Below are 5,838 nucleotides of genomic sequence, written 5' to 3'. Positions count from 1 at the left end.
ACAGGCAAAACAGACTCGATTTGGGGAAATTGGTTTGATTTATTGCTAATCAAATCAGACTAGGATAATGAGAAAGAAAACATAAATCTTAGAACATGTTCCCCACACCCCTTCCTTGTTTCCATGCTCACCTTCACTAGCAATTTTCTCAACCTCCTCTGCTCCAGCAGTGCAGGGGGACAGGAAATGGAGTCTGGAATCAGTTTGTCACATCTCTGCCACACCTTCCTCACACTCGCCCTGTTCCAGCATGGGGACAGACAGTCTTCTGTAGTCTTCTCCACTGTGAGTGCTCCCCACAGGCTGCAGTTCTTCACAAACCGTTCCAGTGTGGGTCCTTCCCATGGGCTACAGTCCTTCAGGAACATGCTGCCCCAACATGGGGTCCCTGTGAGGCCACAAGTCCTGCCAGAAAACCAACTCCAGCGTGGGCTTCTCTCTCCACAGGGTCACAGGTCCCTGACAGGAGCCTCCCATGGAGTTTACAGCTTCCTCCAGGCATCCCCCTGCTCCAGAGTGGATCCTCCCTGGGCTGCAGGTGGATCTCTGCATCCCTGTGCCCTCCCTGGGCTGCAGGGACACAGCTGCTACACCTCAGTCTCACCAGGGGCTGCAGGGGGATCTCAGCTCTGGTGCCTGGAGCACCTCCTGCCCCTCCTTCTGCACTGACCTTGGTTCTTGCAGAGTTGTTCCTCTCATTCTCACTCTCCTCTCTGGCTGTCACTGTACACATTTTTTCCCCCCTCTTAAATATGTTATCCCCGAGGCACAGTCACTGTCACTGGTCAATGTTGGGTCCACCCTGGAGCTACCTGGAATGGGCTCTGCTGGACACAGAGGAAGCTTCCAGCAGCTTCTCACAGCAGCCACCCCTGTAGCCCTCTCTGCTATCAGAACCTGGCCAACCCAATGCACCCTCCATTATCTCGTGGTGCTTTTCAAATAAATGATTTCATGTAACTCACAACTCTTCTGAAGGGATTTGAAGGTTATTGCCTTCCATTCATTTCCAAGTAGATTGGATACTAAAAATAAAAAGTAATGACTCAGAGCTTACCTTTCCTGAATCTGGAGCTGAAATGGTAAATATTTAATGAAGGAAACTCTTTTCCAAAGTTTTGTTCTTCTTTGTCCTTCCCTGTAATAAAAAGCAAAATTAATGTCTGCGCACATAGCTGTCCAGGTATCACACTCATTGAAAATCACGTTCCCATAGTGTAGATGCTCAATCCCCATCGTGCAAAAACCTGTGAGGATGAAAATAGCCCCAGTAAAGACAGTGAGAAAATAATCGAAGAGCTACTGTCCGCTGTGGAAAAAAAAATGACCCAGATATACAATCTTTCCTTTCATGCAATGCAATGGCTAAATGAACTGAAAAAAACCTGTTACCATATATTTTACTGTCTTGATATCACTGGAACATCTACAAAGAAAATATATATATTATGCAGATTGCAGTAGCTATTTTTAAAAATACAGCTAACAGATATATATATATATATATATATATGAAATTACCATTCCTGTGCTTGGGAGCAGAGGGCACAGCATTTGTCCTGTAGCCTGCCTATCAAACAAGGAAAAAGGCAAAGGCATAAGGCTGACAGTCCTTGTGCTTTCCTTGCAAGGTCTGAAGAGCTGAATATAATTTTTTTCTAATTCTCATTGTTAAAAGACATTTACTTAGAAGAAAAACCTATTAGCAGGAAACAGATGATGCTTTGTGCATAACCAAGTGAACAAAGGAATCTTTTTACCAGGATCCATCATCTCAAGGAGACGCTGCAGCTCCTTTGGAAAATTTCTCTCAGAATAGCACAATATCTTTGGCTCAAGGTAAGAGATAAATAAGGGTGTGCCAGCAGGGAGAAGTGTGAATAGGGAGTACAAGGAATAAAATTGCCGAGCTGGATATTTCAGCTCCCTCTCCAATCATCTTCCCACACTGTCAGATCCACACAGGCTTCTGCTCAGATCCTTGGTCTCTGAATGATTTCAAAGACACTTTTTTTTTTTTGACCTAAGATGGAAAAATAATATTTTGGAGGAAGTAGCTGGCATAGAAACAGCAAGTCTCCACAAATCTTTATTGATCCTAACAGCTCCCTGCCAGAAGCAAATGCACAAACCGTAGGAACTGCAAGTCCAAAGGAGTTCTAAAAACGAATTACACACAGGAAATAGCAAGGGAGTTCTCTGGGCCTGACCACTCCATGAGGAGATAACATCAGCTGGGCTGGGGATAATCTCAATTCAACAGCCCCTGGGGCTCAGATTGCCTGTCCTGCTTCCTACCTGGCCTTCCCATGGCAGCACAGCCACGGTGGAGCTTTGGCAGGGAAAATGTTCTGAGAGCTCAGCCCGTGCACACAGCTCAGGAGAGGAGGGTGCCCAGCCTGTGCTAATCCAGCCTGCAGAACTCTCAGAATCATACAAACCAAACCGTACCCTGAAAATCCTCCACTCACACTGATTTTCCCTTTTGCTCCATCACTACTGTAAGAAGATATTATCCTTGTCCTTTTGCTCTGCCAAGCACAAGAAAGTTTTTCCTGCCAGTAGCATGAAGACAGAGATTCCTGCCTTTCAAGAAGCAGCTAACAGAGTGCATCACTAGCAAAAGACGCAGCAAAGTGCACAAATGTATGTACACAGGCACCGTGGGACAGAGTGAAGCTGAGTGCTGAAGGCATCCTGAAGGTCAGCGTGGTGCAAAACTCACTTTGGCATCTGGTGTGCTAACCAGAGCTAGCTAATGATCAGCTCCTGAAGCTGAATTGCCAGAGTAATCTAATTTAAAGATACCCTAAGAACATCTGCACTCACCCGCAGGTCACCTATCATAGAGGTATGTTATGGATGATGTCATGGCTGTTCTTCAGATCTTGACTTTTTCCCCCCTCAGGTATGCTACAACTGGAATTGCAATGATTTTCTGTGGTTCAGATCTGTTCTAAACAGTGAACTTGCATCAAGGATTAGATTTTAGTTTAAGTTCTACAAAAGATACAAAAAACAACCCATGAAGTTCACAGAGGTCTGGATCTCCTTAAAATCACAAATGATGGAATATTTTTGAGATCATTTTTAGTTCAAATCCAGGGGTATTTCCTAGAAAATTCTTGCGCCTGAAAAATGAGTTTTCTCAATAACTTGGATTGCAAGTTTTCTTTACCTTTTGCTTTCCAAATTCTGTCAGGTTGAAACAAACATGAATAAACTCTTCATAAAGAGATAAAATGTATTTTTTTTTCCTAACATGTATTTGCACCACGAGACTCAGGATGTTTTGGGAAGGCTGAGTGGATTAAAGCTGCTGTTTTTAATTAACTGGCTGTTTTACCAAGGCATGGTAGGAAAACAAGATGTTAACATGCTTTTCTCTTCTAACATGTATTTCTCTGCATTTGGGGGAGGGCAAGAGGAAGCTTGGAGAGTGTCAGAAAGACCCAAGAGGAGCAATCTTAATGGAACACTTATAGCTTCATTTTACCCATCAAATGATGCTAGACTAGGTCATGTCTGTTGGATCTGTATTCCTTGGCTAGGAATCTAACATTTAATTTCTTTAATCTCTCCCAAGGCAGACTAATGATGTTACCAAACCCTTCCAAACCTTGTGAGCTACTCACCACAATATTGTTAGTGTTATTACTTTTACTCTTCCTTACAAAAAATGGGTGATTTGGGAGTCCAGGCACGAAAGTCAAAGTGTCAGAGATACTCAGGGGTGCTGCTATCCGTATCTGCTCTACAGCCACTGCTTGAGCTGAAGAGAAGCCTGGTTTTTGTATTCCCAGATGGAAATTTTTCAGTTGTTCTAATTAAATAGTGTGCATGGCTCCAGGTTACAGCAAGTCACATATCACTCGCAGGCTACTGTTGATTGTTTTTATTGTTTAGCTGCTTGAAAATCTACGTGTCTAAGACAGATGCAACACCTTTTGGAAGATCCTTTTCCAACACCAGTTGTACTTACAACTTCAAGTGAGTAATGCTATGCCTCATTACATCCTTGGGCAAAATCAGAAAAAAAGGATGAAATTATTTTATGAAATTGTACAGCAGAACAGGGAAAGAACCCAATCCCTCCCAGGAGGCTCCCACTTGCCCTGTCTCCTGGACCAACTTGAGGACAAGCTGGGTGACTACAGGCTTGCTGAAGTGGATTTGTTTGCATAGTCTTTCCAGGAATTTAATTTCACAACATGACATGCTACCAACACAAGCGTGTCATTGCAATTTAACATGCATTCTGTTGGCATGTTCTATATCTCATTAAAGGCTCATCCCCTCAGCCAATACTGTATGCTACTCATCTGTAGCAAAGCTCTTAAATGTAATGAAAAAGGTATAATTGCAATTGGGAAACGAGCTGTTGACCAGCACCCTACAGATATCTCAATTCTACCACACCACTGAAAGCAACACTATTGCAAGAGCAAACCCCTAACATCATTGTGTTACAGGAAAAAAGTATTGGGCTTAGAGATGCTCCTCAGTCATTGCAGTGTTGTTACAGGATTCTCAGACCACCAGACAGACCTGTGTCAATGTGTGGGGCAAAGCTCAACTTCTAACTTTGTTTTTTTTCAACTGAGAAGAAAGTTATACCACTCTGAACATCTCTGTTTTCAAAAATACTAATTCAAGTTAAAATATTCTGAGACCATTAAGCCACCTTTTAAACCTGCTGATGGGTTTTTCTTCTCCTGGACTTTTATTGCATTTGAGCGACAATAGAAATTTTAGCTGTTTTTTCTGACAATTGGTAAATACACAGATAATTTTTAAAAACAGATACTTTTAAAGGACTAATCTATTAGTCATTTGAAGTTTTGTTTTAAATTATAACTAGTCATTATAAAACAAAAATAAAAGAGCTGGTGGTGATAGAGATTAATCAGGTTCTGTCCTCAGACATGTGAAGATAATGATGATAAATGAATGTGAAAAGCAACAGGATTAGGTTAACAAACCAAGTTTAGACACAAGACCAGGAGGACAGGCTACTCTGAACGACTGCTGATAATGCAAATGTCTGTCACTTTGCTGTTAGGAGCACTCACCTGCCCCAGGAGCTGGTTTGATCCTGTGCTGGCTACAGCCAGCCAGCCTGAAAGGCAAATCTTTGTGGGTCACTGTCAGTGGGAGTTCCAATTAAACAAAGGCAACTTTTACCCCTTCAGTATTAAATACAGCTTCCTGAACCCATGTATCTTGACTACAGTGCATCACTAATTAAATCTAAATTAAATTTTACCAAGCAGATTGCCAGGGCCTAATTTTTCAAGTGTGATAAATCCAGGTTCCTGATGCTGACTACATGCTCACTAAAGACAAAGATCCACTGAAGAACAAATAATTTTGACCTCTCTTGGGATGTTAGGTTACACCACAATAATTGAGCTGGTAGCTTTCTTTGGATAGGCAGTATAATGCACATTTATATTTAGGCTGACAATTTAATTGTACATGCATAAATTATGTTTGGAGCTAAATCAGAGTCCCTAAGATTAAAAAATAGCCACGCATTCAAAATTAAACTTTTCTATGTTTCTTTGATGGCAGCTTCTTTTAAACACTTCATTTTCCTACATCTTCCTCTGTCAAAGCTCTGTAAATGTGCTAATGGTTGCTTTATTAATGGTTGCCTTGGTCTCACTGAATTTTCTTTCTATCTGTTAGTATAATCTATCTTTTGCATGCCTTCTGTCTGGAAAAAAAATTGTACAGAATTAGATGGACCTTTATAAAAGAGCACAACTTAATGTTAAGTTTTAATTAAGCAGTCTTTTTCATTCATTATTTTTTATCCTAAGAGGCTCTAAATCA

Source organism: Geospiza fortis, unplaced genomic scaffold (assembly GCF_000277835.1).
Source record: "Geospiza fortis unplaced genomic scaffold, GeoFor_1.0 scaffold72, whole genome shotgun sequence".
NCBI lineage: Eukaryota > Metazoa > Chordata > Aves > Passeriformes > Thraupidae > Geospiza > Geospiza fortis.
Note: the sequence above shows the minus strand (reverse complement) of the source record.